At 40.0% G+C, this 14050-nt stretch overlaps 1 pseudogene; it reads left to right on the top strand.

Moving 5' to 3' along the window:
• The first annotated feature begins 568 nt into the window (after positions 1–568).
• On the top strand, positions 569–686 carry LOC124556875 (annotated as a pseudogene).
• Positions 687–14050: the final 13364 nt, after the last annotated feature.

Genomic DNA, 14050 nt, shown 5'->3' on the forward strand with positions numbered 1-14050 from the left:
GTAACTACTAGGAGGGATATGATAAACAAAAAGACAGATTTTGTTGAAGATCAAACAATGTATCTACAAAATTTTACCTTAGTCATGTGACAGCCAGTTCCAAATATTATATAGTTGTCAATAATTCCACTACCCAAACATTATCAAGAACATCCATCATCATACATTTCCTTGAATATTTTCTTGTAAACAGATCATTTGATCTCACTTTACGCTGCCAACATACGAAGAGGCTACTTACAACAGAGAACTTACGGTCCTGCAGTGTGACAGGCATCTGTGTGAGAAGTCTCATAGCAAAATAAATGTTGTAGACTCGTATAAAGCTTTCTTCAAAATAAATTTCCTCAACTTCACAAGTTTGCAGCTATGATTATGTCTATGTCTGGACCTACAAATTTCTGAGAGAAATATTCTTCCACAATGAAGAGAACGAAATGTACTTCCTGAAGTTCATTAACAGATTTCAGTTTAAAACCTTTTTTACGAATTAGCAGTGCTCAGAAAGTTGTACCAGACATTAATGCGTTACAGAAAAGCAAAATATGTAGTATTCATTGATATGCAGGCCAACGGCCTTGCCACAGTGGTAACACCGGTTCCCGCCAGATCACCGAAGTTAAGCGCTGTCGGGCTGGGCTAGCACTTGGATGGGTGACCATCCGGTCTGCCGAGCGCTGTTGGCAAGCGGGGTGCACTCAGCCCTTGTGAGGCAAACTGAGGAGCTACTTGATTAAGTAGCGACTCCGGTCTCGGAAACTGACATACGGCCGGGAGAGCGGTGTGCTGACCACATGCCCCTCCATATCCGCATTCAGTGACGCCTGTGGTCTGACGATGACACGGCGGCCGGTCTGTACCTTTAGGCCTTCATGTCCTGTTCAGGAGGAGATTTTTTAAATTGATATGCATTGTTTCTGTATGTAGCATGTGAATAAAATAGTGATGTAGCACATGTTGATATCCATTTAAACTTCGTCCGAAAACTACAGTCATTATAAAGCTGCATCAGCCGTAACGAATATCATGTTTCTTACTTAGTTGCCCCATGTTCTTTGCCTAGTCAATAAAAAGAAATGAAAGTTTTATTTGATTGTCATTTATCATTAATTCTACGGTTTTAGGAAATAAACTTGCCACGATTGGCACAAATGAGCCATCGAGAAGCCTCCCCATCCCTTTCCAGCTGACCGATTGCTCACCGCAGAGGATGGAGCGAGTGCCAGCTCGCACGAGCACTTCGGTGAACAGGCCTGGCGTAGATGACAGCGTACGAGGCTGCTCATCCTTTGGCTCAAGTCCGACTTTTACTACCGTCCCACGTACAATTTTTGTGTCACTCTCTTCTTGGGTTTTAGGAAACCAAACGAAGCACACGTTTGGCGACACTGTCTCTAGCGGACGGGTTGAATTTGCCCACGTAACGACATGATTGACTAAGTTCAATGCTCATTATCTTATGAATGGTGCAATGTATCGAACTTCTTTCTTAACAGATATTTGTCAGCGCGGCCTATCCTCACAAGTTTTTCAGTGTGTTTCTGACCACCCTGTATAAGGGTAGTAGTTACAGTAGAAAACGGCAATGAAATGCAGGAAGATATGTGCGGAATCAGCGCATAGCTGAGGTACTGACAGTTATGCCTGAACATAATCCACCGTAATGTATTGCTTGTAAATAGGTGATAAGACTAATCACATTAAACAGTCCCAAAAATCTAGGATTTTACTTTCGGGGTGATATGAAGTGGAATCATTTATGTACATTAATCGTAGGAGTTACAGGCGGTACGTAGTGATTCACAGTGGAAACGTGAAGGATTATATTTTAAAAAGGTAATTTAATATACCCCCGTTGCTTATTCTTGAGTGACGTTCACAGTTTGGGAGCATCAGGAAAACGTAATAGCACAGCAGATGATGAATGAAAGAAGGACAACAAGTTTCCTGTTTGCTAAGCGCGACAGCAGCACGGGGACGCTCATCAAATTCCAGTAGCAGACACTCGCTGTGCATCAAGGAGAGGTTTATAGCTAAAATTCAAAGACGTTCCGCTGCAATAAGAGTCAAGGAACACATAACTTCCTTCCACACGCATACCTTCAAATTAACATAACGGGAAAAGCCAGAGAAATACAGCTCACACAGAAGATAAGCGTCAGTAGTTTTTGTGTAGGATAATTGCTATTTTGGGCTGAAAACACAACATAGTTTCATTCTATCCTTGGAAGTACATACAGACTGTTCTTAACACATTTTTTATATCTTCTTGCGCAGCAACTTTGGTACGAATCATTTCGTTTATGCCGTAAAGTGGCAATGTAGCTCACGTGACCTGTCCTGCGTGTCTGTCGTGGTATGTTAAGAAAAGTGAACGGAAGAGAACAGTTTTGTGTGTCCTGTTTTTTAGATGTGGCAAAAACCGGTGATAAGGCCCTCCCTCGCGACTGCAACTCGAGTAGCATAGGGATCGCTTCTATGCAGACCAGAATCCCAATTCGGTTTTACAGAGAGCACTCTGCGACGTTGGGCCCTTACTTATTTTGCATTTATCGCGAATCTTTCACCCAGCGAGAAGTCCCAAGCGGAAAGAAAAAAAAGCAAAAAAAAAAAGAAGACAGGTGACTCCTGTATATAAAATAGGTAAAAGAACTGACCTGCATAATTAAAGACCAATATCCATAACATCGGTTTGCTGTAGAGTTCTTGATCACATTATGAATTCAAATATAATAAATTTCCTTGAGATAGAGAAGCTTCTGTCCACAAATTAGAACGGGTTTGGAAATCATCTCTCATGTGAAACTCAACATGTCCTTTTCTCACACGATAACCAAGAGACCATGAATAGAGGGTAACAGGCAGATTCCACATTCCTAGAATTTCAGAAAGTATTTGGCACGGAGCCCCACTACAGATTGTTGACGAAGGTCCGATCATACGGCTTAGGTTCCCAGAAATGCGAGTAACTCGAAACGTTTTAGGTAACAGAACCCACTACGTTGTCCTCAATGACAAGATTTACTGGTGACGTTGTGGTGTACGGAAAGGTGTCGTCGCTGAGTGGCCTTAGTAATTTACAAGATGACTTAGACGACATCTCTAGTTGGTGTGATGAATGGCAGCTTCCGTTAAATGAAGAAAACTGTAGTGAATGTGGATGAGTAGAAAAACAGCCCTGTAATGTTTGAATACAACATTAGTAGGATACCGCTGGACATATTCATTTCCATCAAAAATATTGATGTAACGTTGCAAAGCGATATGAAATGGAATGAGCAGGTCAGATCTGTAGGGAAAGCGAATGGCCGACTTCGTTTTGCTAGGGCAATTTTGGAAAAGTGTTTCTCACCCACAAAGGAGAGGGCGTACAGAACGCTAGTGTGACCCAATCTTGAGTAATGTTTAAGTGTTTGGGAACCTCACCAGGTCGGATTAAAGGAAGACATCGAAGCAATTCAGAGGCAGGCTGCTAGATTTTTCAACGGTAGGATCGATCAGGAAACAAGTTCTACGGACATGCTTCATGAACTCATACGGGAATCCCTGGAGGGAAGAAGATGCTCTTTCCGCAAGGCAATATTGCACACATTTAGAGAACGGCATTTTAGGGCAAAGTATGTTCCGCGTAAGAACGACGAAGGTCTGATGAGAGAAATCAGGGCTCTACCGAGGATTTTTTACAGCCATTTTTATCCACGCTCTTTTTGAGAGTGGAATAGGAGAGAAACTGAGTAGAAGGTACACTCCGCAGTGCACCGTATGGGGTTACAGAATGTATACGCAGATCTAGATGCAGACATCTCGGAAGACTCACGATATGCACATTTGCATCGAATATGAAGCTGTCAGTGAGTCCGTGCGCAGGCTGAGATGAGAACTCCAGTGTCCAATGGTTCGCATGGAAGTTGCGGACTGTAGGAGGATTCGGAGTCGGAGCCAGCACAGCGATTCTACTGCAGGGGGAGAGGCGCTCAATTGCGATTTCCAAGTGGCAGTTGATAGGTGGCGCTTATCGATTGGGCCGTGGCAACCCTCGCCCTCCGGAGGGAAGGAAGATCGCATCCACCATTGTCGGCAGCAGCCGGGGCGCCCGTGGCTGCGGGCGAAGGCGCCCGCTTTGTAACATCCGTGTTTTAATTTTCGTGCGTGCTGCAGACCATCCCAGACCCAATCGATAAGTGCTCTCCCCCGAGCAACCCCTCCGAATATGAAGGCTTCGTGACAGTTTGGTGCACCGAGCCTACCCGCTACGGGCAAGGTCACTCGGTTAAGGCGAGATAGCAATCGTTTTGCTACAACACTTTTCTGCCTCGAGCAGTGGATCTGTTGAGAATTTTTTGCTCCCCCTTCTTCTAGGTTTGAAGAAAGACTCGGCAGTAGACTATACAAAATAAGTGTGACTTCAGATATCCATGTAACGTCTTTGCGTTATTCATGTCGACTTAAGTAAATGTAAAAAATAAATAAATAAATAAAATAAAATAAAATAAAATAAATAACCGACTTGTTTCAAGTTAGCCCCTCAGCCACGCCTTTGCGTTTTAATTTCATCTTCTGCATCTGAAATGTGATTCTGCTCACGTTCTCATCAGTTTTCACTGATGCAAATACCATAAAAAGTAAAGTAAAGTTTTATGATGAGCCACTTAATTTGAAAGGCTTTTCTAACCTCAGCGCCGACAGACAGACTTCCTTCTCGAAGTATGGGAATTGTATGTAAGTCTGACTCTTAAGTGGAGGTAGCTGTAAAGGTGTGTGTGCGTGTGTGTGTGTGTGTGTGTGTATGTGTGTGTGTGTGTGTGTTTAGTGTTATATCGTGTTCGCGTTGGAGCCGAAGATAGAAGGAAAAGGGTGAAACCCAATGCCGCCACAGAGCCTACTCCACATGAAAAGCACCAAGTGGGACGCGAGCTTAACATTCCCATCCTACAGACGAATCCCTATCAACAGTGTCACACCCCCTCACTTCATGAGACACTGCGGAGAGGTTTGAAATATAATCCATAACACTGGCGTAAACATTAGTGCTCACAGAGTTTACGCCACCACCTCTCGTCCCTTTGCTGCCCAAATATTGGCAGTGACAATTTCATCCCCCACCAGTATTTGAACCGGCTTGCCTCCGAGTCGAGCGTGCCGCACAGTTCGTGCGCCAGCGGGTTTTAACATGTGTTCAGTTTGAAGAATATCTGTAAGCGTTCTTACATTAGCTCACGCTCTCTAGGTAAATGTAAGCTATAAATGGTACAAAAAGATGGAGAAATGTGTCAAAATCCTCTCAAACTAACGATATGTGAGCACTACGTATTTACATGTATGTTGACCTAATCACCTCAACTACAATGTTAAAAAATGTGACAAAGTATTTAATTTACTGCACAACATAATTTTTGGATATGTATATCCTCTGAAATTATTGTCATTGTAGATGAAATCAAAAAGGTGTAATTTCATGTGAGGTTCCAAATCAAATCCCCAAATCAAATCCAAGTGCAGAATTATTTATTGTATTTATCAGTATGTTTTCAAAGAAACTTGAACTTGGATTTGACGACAATTTAAAACGCTCACTGAGAACAAAAGTCTTCTATATTAGCATCAATATCGTCTCAAAATCCATTCCTTTATTTCCTAACGCTTCAGTGACAAACAAAATTTAAGGTTAAATTTATATAACTACGAGCGAACCCTGCACTGCTTCGCAACTGATAAATATGTATGGCGATTGAATATACACGCCAAACGCCTTCCCGCCTCTCTCTGTCCATCTCCTCCTCTTCCTCCTCCCCCTCTCTCTGTGCGTCATTTGCTCATCTTCTTCTTGCATCCTTTCAGTGTCCATTTCCTTACCGTCACCCTCTCCGTGTCCAGTTTTCTTTGGGATTTTTGTTAACAAGGTTTCTCCTTCATTCATTATCTGAAATTTTGTTCGACTATATGTAAAAATTCGAAGTAGTTCAGTCAACCACTTTACGATATTTTTGTTAACAACGTTTCTTCTTCAGGTATTGTATGTATGGTTATAGATCGCGTATAAAAAAAAAAAAAAAAAAAAAAAAACATTGATTAGGGTATCGTGCAAAAATTTGAAGTAAGTTGATTAAGAAATTTTGAGATTTTTTAAAAACACGTTTCCAGTTTATGTGTCACATTCAAATTTATATTTATTTACCATATAAACTGAAAAATAAACAGTTTACGTCCGTCCAGATGTTTGTTAGAACATCGTGTAAAAATAGAAGGTCAATCGGTCAAATTCTTTACAATATTTTTGGTATCAACTTCAAACAGTGACTTATCTTTTATATAGTAATATATATACCACTGACGGCGAACTTCTTAGCAACACATCTCTTTGAGTACAGGTATCACTTCATAACTCACAACTTCCTGTAACTTCAGCAAGGTGTGTAGAGGAAATACAGATGCACTCATGCGCAATCTACTATTACAGTTTTCTGTTACCATCGGATTTGAGGGATCTTTGTTCGTTGAGGAACAACACTACGACAGTGATTTCCGACGAGTTTTGAATCAATTAGAAGTGAAACCATTAAGAATACGGATTGTATTACAGTCCTGTATTAGCACGGAATGCTACATCTCAGTTACCGACAGTGTTTAAATTCAGTAAAGTCTTCCCTGGTTTCTAACCGAGTCAATCTGTGTGTTATCTGCAATGTTTCGAGAAACATATTCTTCGTTTCTGTTTGCAGCGCAAGTGCCTGGCAGTAAATGGAAGGAGAGAAAATGCATTCTGTATAGTGAGGGCGATTGTAACGAAAGATTTTATTGCACGCTGCGGAAATTTACACAAATACAATATTTCAAATATTACGTTTTACACTGTACTACCGTAAAATTCTCCAAGCTTAACTGAATGCATTGTTAAAACACACACCCTCAATTGAAACAATTAATATTGATGTTGTTTCTCTCTTCGTAATAACAAAACAAACAAAAATTTGACAAAAAAACACGTTTTCGGTTAAAAAAGAAACATGTCACATTTTTATTATTTATTGTTCTCGGTTTCCGTGGGACCATGCGACGTAAAGTTACTCGATTATGTACTGTTCACGATGAACGATGCAGTACTTTATTCACAATAACAAAAAACTACAGAATAAACGGTTGTAATATTGTAAACAGACGATGTTAGTGAAAGAGTCGTATTAGCAGACTTCCACTCATGAGCATCTGTTGCTTCTTGCTTTGCCTAGATACGAGAAGCGAAAGAAGTTTATTTCTTGCTGTAGAAATCTTACAGTACGTAATTTTTTAGCCTTCTTACACATTTGTGGAAAGCTTGCCGAAAAGTCATGGACTGAACAATCCAGTTTTTCAAGAGCATAAGCATAAAAGTGCAAGGGTAGTATAAAGAAATCGCTTAGTGCCGTCTGTAAAAATGGTCATTGAAAATATACAAAATCTCGTTTTAACTACAGTAAGATAGAATAAGCTTAATCTGTTTGACACTGTTAATTTCATTGGAACGTTTGAAGAGCAACGCAAGATTAACTCAAATCAAGTAGGCCTATCCTTAGTAACCGCTATAATGGCCGACTGTAAAATAAAAGAAATGTGATGATCACTGGAGCTCAGTAATGACGAGTAAAATCTGATGATTGCGGAACCCCAGAATTCTGATACGATAGATGCAAGAATATATCTAAACTTGATGTGAGTTACTTACCACAACTTGAGCGCTGCTGTATTCATGAACTGGTTCATAAATACTGTCCACAGTTGTCAGTAACACCAAAAGGCAAATATAGAGTGTTATTAAAAGGTTAGCGAGAAATATAAGTTGATACAGAAATAATACGAGAATGCATGGTGTACCACTAAGTTCAGTAACAGGTTACCAGTGTATTATTAGCTGGAAAACTACTCTATTTTTCAACCGCTTTCTTCAGAACGTATCACCAATGACGTAGTTACAGCTACAAAATAACGAATGTATATTCTGTGAAATGAAATGAAATGTCGTGTGGCTAGGGCCTCCCGTCAGGTAGACCGTTCGCCTGGTGCAGGTCTTTCGAGTTGACGCCACTTCGGCGACCTGCGTGTCGATGGTGATGAAATGATGATGATTAGGACAACACAACACCCAGCCCCTGAGCGGAGAAAATCTCCGACCCAGCCGGGAATCGAACCCGGGCCCTTAGGATTGACAGTCTGTCACGCTGACCACTCAGCTACCGGGGGCGGACTTATTCAGTGAAAAGAAAAGCATTCTGGAGAGCTGTGGAATGCAGACTGCCACTCAGCAAGAAATCATGGACTGATTTACTGACTGCATACAATGTTTTTATACGTTCAACAGATAGAAACTGATGCCAGTTTTAAGAGAGAGAAAAGAGTCTAATGGGTAAAATGACTATGGGGCCTTCAGCATATAGTTCAAATGGCTGCCACTAGTCAATACTGCAGTCATAGTGATGCAGCTGCGGAATCCAGGATAGTCGTTTTCTCAAATTGAAAAATCTAAGATAACGCTGCTGAGACACACAAAAATGTAAGATGGTGGTGGCAGGGAATTAAAAAAACCAAGTTGGCAGAGCTAAGTAAATTATGCTAAAAGGAAATTTTAAAAAATTAAAAATTCTGACACTCCACTCCTTTTCTCTTTCGTCAGACATCTGCAGAAGCACCCTGTGAGTGCATTAGTGTCTATATAGTAAGTGACTGGGGTAAGGAGTGGACTCTTATTCTATGACAGAGCACAACAGTGTTTAAGCTGTACGCAACTTGTCTTTAATTAAGAATTATTATCAAAGAAATACAAGAATTTACATACGTTGTAACGTGACAAGGTTAGGGCAGTTGTCAAGATAACGCATCTCGTCCTGATTAATCGAAATAACTCTAAACACAAGAACATCAAATTTTAACCAGAAGGTTCTTTACAAAATTGTTCTTACTACTACATCATGAAGTTGGCCAATATTACAACAAATGATCTGATTCTAGTTCTAAGTTCGGTACTAATTAGGATGACAATCAAGTCTACAGAGGATGGTTAGTTTTTGTGACAAGCTGAGCAAAAGATTACTCAAGGCTGCTCGAGTTCACAGTGGACGCAAGCTGGTGAACCAACAAGTTTATGTCTCTGCTAATGGTATTTACCCGATCTGCGATGACCTGTTGGCTGCATGGCTACTCTCGTCTTCTGAAAGTCCTATAAAAGCTTATCAAAACCTTTGATGATTTTATCAGCAGAAACTCTCCTATGTTTCTCATTCGGCGAGAAAACATGCACTCATCCCTGGTCTTGAAATTTGGTGATATGCGCGTGCATGGATGGAGCAGCGTCCATATTACAACGCCCTCTCAGTTCTCGCAAGAACAATTAAATTTGTGGCTGTTTCGTTTCTCCACTGTTGGAGCTCAACGACGCTACAGCTAATATCTAGCTGAATGTCAGCCAAAGTGAACGTAGTATTCACTGAAAATTCCTTCTTTGTGTCGTACAGAGCATTATGCGCCCTGTTGTGCAATTGACACTGGTTCAGAGGAGAGTCCACGAAATTAAGAAATTTTCGGTCTTGTGTCTCTCGTAGCAAAACTGTCCCCCACCTGGGTCGTTTCGTGCTCCACGTCACAGCTTTTTCCGACCAATAGGAGCGTTCCTTTTATTTTTTCGAAACTATCTCTGCCAATTGCAAAGGGGCTACCATCAAACTGTGACAAAGTTTTGGCACTTTACTACTTCCTAGTTCATGTCAGCCAATTAGACTTTTGTGCCCACTCCAAACACCTAAAAGTTACATGTGTACATCATGAGCGTACCACGCACAGCTCACGTGATCGACTGCGTCACCGGTTTGTTTGTATCCATCTGGAAATTCCCCAACGCAGTTTTCTAAAGATTCTTTCCATACCACTCCGGTGGCCCGTTACTTGCCTTCCTGGATGAGTCACCTGGTCCGTTCGTTGTCCTGCGTCACGGGTCGCTTTAAGAGCTTTCCATTGTACTCAGCCCGTGATTTCGCCCCTCGCATCTGCTCCTAAATGCAACATTTCCTCCAGCAGCTTGTTTCACCTCTTGCTCATGACTTGCAGGATTTAGGTTTGGTGTGTTAATACCGTCAATTGAGTGTCATCCCTTTGCATTGCATACTATACATTTTAATAGGGAAATCTGGTCATTTTCGCTGAAGTATGTCAGGTGACATATTCAGCTACCTGTTAAATGTATAAAAACTCTCATATACGGTGCGAAATTGACATTCATTTAATCTGCCACCTTATAAATTTAAAAACTTAAGATGGCGGCAGTAGTTCACTTGCGCTAGTGGCAAATATGATTCATTGTTAAGATCATCCCATCAATTTGAAATTTGCGCTATGTGCAAAAGTACCTGAACGACATTATTTATCAAGAATACATAAACATATTGATTATTCTGGTGTAACTACGCAACAGTGACCAAAATTGTCAGTGAGCATAGTTTGATTACTGTACCACACTTAGGGCAAGGCAAAATGGATCGTTAAAATTAAATATTTCTGCATCTAATCTCTTTATATTATTTATCAAAATACACATTACACTGCTGCTGATCGAGCTTACAGGTGAAGCTGCATCCGTCAATGAGCACAGTTCGATTATTGTATCGTACATGGTGTAAGGCCGAACAGACCTTCATATTAAATATTTCCAAGCGCCCTAGTACTATTCCCTTATCTGAATTATTCTATAACAGTCCAAAAAACGTGTGGCTAAAAATAACATGCTGAGCAGGCAGCTAACAGTTTGTTTTAGGCTTAAACGAAGCTATGTAAAAAAAAGCGATCTGCACCAAGGATATAGCTGTACAAAGCACATGCTGGCTAAAACACAATTCTAACAAGCCAAGCAGCAAACTACTTGGAAGTCTCACCTTCTTTTATGCAACTGTCAGGTACTGAAAAGTGCAGTGAATGCATACTTAAGGCCTAAAACATGACCATGGACCCTAAAATTAAGTGCCACAATGCTATTATCATTGCTAGACTGTTCTACAACAGTGGAAAACTCATGTGGCTAAAGAAACAATCTAAACAAGCAATTGACACTTTGGTTAAGTCTAACTGAAACATGCACCAAACCTATAACTCGACGAAACTCAATTTCACTAAAATACGAAGATAAGCAGGCGAGCAGTGATTTTTCTCACAAACAAGAAACCAGTCTTAATATCTGTTCTATAATTATTGGCTACTGGAATAGTGCAGTCAAAGTGTAACCTATAACTGATACCTAAACATGACTGCTATTCCCTAGATTAAACTGTCTGTAACATTTATCAAAATATGTGTAGATATTGGCATATATATTTTGGACCTACTTGAGGCCATATTACTGATTGTACAGAGATCGAACTTTCGTCTCCTGAGGCTTTTACAGCTTTTCAGTAATGCTTGACCTAACCAAGTACCATGTTAGGGGAGGAAGCAGGTAATTAATGTTACTGATTGGAACATAGGCCTACTTCGAGGCTGCGTTCCACTGGTGGTATAAAAACGAACTTTCGAGGACGGCTGTAATGTTTACAGCGGCGCGGATTGGCCGCACGGTTTGAGGCGCCATGTCACGAACTGGGCAGCCCCTCTCGCTGGAGGTTCGAGTCCTCCCTCGGGCATGGTTGTGTGTGTGTTGTTCTTAGCATAAGTTAGTTTAACTAGCGTGTAAGTCTAGGGACCGATGACCTCAGCAGTTTGCTCCCTTAGGAATTCACACACATTTGAACATTTGTAATGTTTACCGATTGAAACGATGATGTCAATGCTCTCTAAAAAGTTTGCAGACTGTGTTTCCTTTAGTTTCCATAGCTAAAAACAAAATAATACCAAGATATAATCATAATGTGCCAAATACGTAACGCAGGACTTACCTGTGGTAGCATATTTCTCCAGCGTTATTTCATCCTTACAACACTTGAGTGAAACAGACCATCATGAAAATGATGTACATTGATGTTTAATGCGTTGTTTCAGATAAACTACTTATTTTCATAAAATGCAATGATAACACTGACGTATTCCTAATTGAAAATATAAACACAAAAAACAGCTAAAGTCAACGATAGACAATTTACACATGGCGAAAAAAGTTTGATATCTCGAACACACGCTCTTTCTACGAAATTATTTATCAAATACTTAAAAATTTACAGTACAAAATATATACATTTTGCTTATCATGATGAGCATGAATACTTTAAAATCTCTGCTCATAAACGAAAATTCGATCTTTGTCGCACAATAATATTGCATGTCTAATATATCAAAAGACGTAAGATTTCGAGTACAAACACACGAAACTACTGACGTAACTTAATTGTTCTATGAACGTAAAGAAACACACACAGCTTGCATGTTGGCATTGCTGATATACTTGTAACTAACAGATTAAGTAGCATTTGTAGAAAAGCTTAGTTTGGCCTTTCAACATACGTTAAAGAAACCAAAACTCATGTGTATTGTTTACCAAAATACATAAACATTTTTCTGTAACACTACAAAACCAACATGGCAACACTGCTGAACTAACTTACAGCTTAAAACGTAGCTTTATATTCTCAGCATACTGTCGGTTGAAAGTGCAACTAACGCAGTCTAGAAATAATTTATGTTTTAGCCTGCAGTCTCAATTTTTTAGTTTGCTTACTGGCTACTGGATTCGGGAGACAGTACTCCGTCAGGCCATCGTATAGTCAAAAACTTGCAATACATAGTTAGAACAAAAAAGCAAGAGAAATTTACCAATCGTTCTCGTGACAGCAAGCGTATGATATACAGAATATATCATGGAAAACAATATTTGATAAGCATTTTATAAATGACTCTTTATTTGTTATATACTGGTACTGGTACCCAAACCTGTAGCCAGTATGCTAAATCAAAAATTGTGACTCTAGACTAAAATATGTATTATACAAGATGTTCCAAAATGAGTATACAGGTTTTACAGCTTTGTAGCATTTATTATATTCATTTTACAACTGTAAACTGTACATCAAATGAAAGAGCAACTCTAACAGTTTTGTTTGTATATCTTTGCGCAAAGTGAAGATTATGGAATAATCAAAAGTAACTAGAGAACGCGTTGAACGAGTGAGAATCTTTCACGCGGAGACCCAAGAACCCCTTCGGAAGGCTAGTCGAGAATTAGCAATTCCAGTGAGCCTGTGTGGAAACTTTTAACGAGACGCTTAAAGAACGTCCTTATCGTTTTCAGTTCTTACAAATTCTAAAGCCTACAGACTATAGTTTACGTGTCAACTTTGCAAACGAAATGTTGCTGCATGACGATGAAGATCTTCTGAATCGCGTCGTCTTCGGTGATGAATCGACACTTTGCCTTAGTGGAGCTGGGAAACACATACAATGTGCGCAACTGAGTGACCCTCAGTTCCGCACATTGTGTATGTTTCCACTTAGGGGCAGTTGTCGATTCATCACTGAAGACGACGCAATCCACATCTTCATCGTCATGCAGCAACGTTTCGTATGCAAAGTTGTCACGTAAACTATAGTCTGTAGGCTTTAGAACTCGTAAGAACTGAAAACGATAAGGACGTTGTTTAAGCGTCTCCTTAAAAGTTTCCACATAGACTCACTGAAATTGCTAATTCACGACTAGCCTTCCGAAGGGGTTTCTTGGGTCTCCGCGTGAAACACTCTCACTCGTTCAACGCGTTCTCCAGTTACTCTTGGTTATTCTATACTCTTCCCTTTGCTCAAAGATATACAAACAAAACTGTTTGAGTTGCTCTTTCATTTGATGTACAATTTATAGTTGTAGGTGAATATAATAAATGCTACAAAGTGATAAAATCCGTATTTTCATTTTGAAACACCCTGTATTTAAAGTTTAGTTGTTGATGAGAATAATATCATATTAAGCAATGTTGTTCCAACCGTCTAAATGGTCTGTATTACCTGTGAAAACTTATCTTGGTTCAGCAAAAAATTATGAAGTTGGACAAAGATTATAGTGACACCATGCTTCAGTATTAACTTTATTTTGCAGTACAAAAACATTTGCCATCTTCGT

The sequence above is a fragment of the Schistocerca americana genome, chromosome X (assembly GCF_021461395.2).
Source record: "Schistocerca americana isolate TAMUIC-IGC-003095 chromosome X, iqSchAmer2.1, whole genome shotgun sequence".
NCBI lineage: Eukaryota > Metazoa > Arthropoda > Insecta > Orthoptera > Acrididae > Schistocerca > Schistocerca americana.